We start from the raw sequence: 2,221 nt of genomic DNA on the forward strand, positions 1-2,221 counted from the left end.
AGAACAACGACATACAGGATTAATGAACATAAAAATGCTCCTTTGCTGAATTTCTTTTGATGCTCAGCAATTGCATATTTGCAATCAGAAAGAAAGGTGCTATATATGATGTTATGCCTTCCTTTATGTATCGTATCTTCTATACACATAAGAAAGTAATGTTATTCTTCATTCTTTTATTTCAAAATACTATTCCTTTCATTTAGGATCTTAATTCTCAAAAGGTTTTTGTATTATTTTCAGCAGAAAAAAAAAAAACAACTACCCAAAAGTCACATTTCTACTGCCAGCAATCACTGTAACCAGCTCTGGAGCCAAAGCTAGGGGGATGGCAGTGCCAGGAGAGCTGCCGAAACTGGCAGCCCCACGGACCCACGGCAGCTTCCCCAGCCCCAGCAGGTACTGCTCGTCCAGCCGCAGCTCTCGGGCCGCTCGCAGGAGAGGTGACATAAACCCAAATAAACAGAACTTGGGCAGGCGTGAATGAAACCCTCTGAAACATTAATAAAACCCACAGAGTTCTATTTTAGTCTCTACGGTGCTTCAAAGCCTGAAAAAAAAAGAAAAAAAAAAATCAGAATCCCAGAGAGTAAAACCTGTTAAGGTAATGAAGGATTAAGATCACTCATACAGGGAGGCTGCCCACAGCTACTTGGCACAGAACCGATCTGCCGTGTTGAATGCCCCATCTCAATGGGGCAGCAGATGTGAAAACAAGCAGTGTGAGCGATAAGGCCAGCTAACGTTGCCTCCCTCACAAAAATGGCAGTATTTTAACACGGAAGGTTGACTTCTTGTATTTAATCTCTAACCAATTTTATTTCCTGAAGAGTTCCTTTGAAAGAGGTGGTTAATAAGAAAGGCGCTATAGAAATAAAGAATACAGTTGATTGCATACGCAAATCTGTGTGTGAATTTTCTTTAGGGAGGGGGATTTGCAGCTGAATGGGTTAATGATAAAAGCAATTACTGTTTTTCCCTTTTTTTTTCTCCCCTCCCAAGCTCCACAGCTGAACAGGATGGGATGTGAGAGGGGCAAGGACGGTTAGGGACAGAGAGATTAAAAAGTACAAAGCCATTTCGACTGCTTAAAGTATTTCTGGCAAGCTTGATAGCACTGGTGGCAGAGGAACTCAGCACTGCCTTGCAGGAGGGCTTGCCTTCAGACATGACTCTGAGACAACCTTTTTCTTCGAAGTCTCCACTTTTCATTATTTGGAAATCAGACAAAGAGCACAGAGGAGCGAGCTCGCGGAGGGAGCAGGGCGGCTGTTCCTCTCTCAGGCGCCGGGGCGCTAACGGGAAAGGATGCCTATGCTGTGCAAGGCTGGAAAGGAATAAAGAAACAGAGAAATAAAGAGAGGAATACAAAGGCAGGAGCCTGAGCCCTCCAGAAGCAGTAAACCTTCATTTCCTTTCTTTTCCACGATATCTTTGGAAGCTGCTGCTAAGGCATAGTGAAAGGGGTTTTTGTCAGAAGCCCTCTTCTGCAGATGTCTTCTGATCCCTTTGGAGGCATTTCAGCCCTTAATACAGCTGTCACTTTCTCCCCACTGCTCTAACAAAAAAATGGGGGAAAATATAATAGTAATAAATTTCTGTCTAACTGACCCGAACTGCCACTGACAGCCACCCACTGGGGACTTTGGCCTGCATGGGACACCCTGCTGACCGAGAGAGAGGCCCAGGGCTTTAAACTGCTTTCACGCCACATTAACACCCTGCCTGGCAGAAGCCCGCTGGAAGAATCCAGGGCTGCCTGATCCCCTGAGCTACCGGGAGCCGCTGCTCTCTCCCACCCTCCGTCCCTCCTGCCCGTCTCTGTACAAGTGGAAGCGAACAATACTTTTCTCTCGATGCAAATGCGAGGGAGAGGGAGGAGAGGAAGCATCTTACGCTCGCCCCCTTCCCTCCCTCTCCTCCCCTTTGTGAGTTCAAGCAGATAATAGTGAAAGCCAAGGCCCATCTGTGGCTTCTGAGCAGACTTTGTCCCAGTTACTTAGGCTCATCTCTAAGCCTACTTTAGGCTCCCTGCAGTTTAATGCATCTTTAAGAATTGCCATTCCGTCGCTCCCTCGCTCTGCCCCCTCCTTGCTCTCTCCTCTGTTCCAGTCCCGCCTGCTCTCAGCCTCCCTCTCCCCCAATTAAAAATTCTTCACATTTGAATGAGCGCATTTTCACCACCGCTTAGCTCGGAAATGAGCCCTCCCCCCTCTCCTTC

The sequence above is a fragment of the Cariama cristata genome, unplaced genomic scaffold, assembly GCF_000690535.1.
Source record: "Cariama cristata isolate BGI_N322 unplaced genomic scaffold, ASM69053v1 scaffold2297, whole genome shotgun sequence".
In the NCBI taxonomy this organism is placed as follows: domain Eukaryota; kingdom Metazoa; phylum Chordata; class Aves; order Cariamiformes; family Cariamidae; genus Cariama; species Cariama cristata.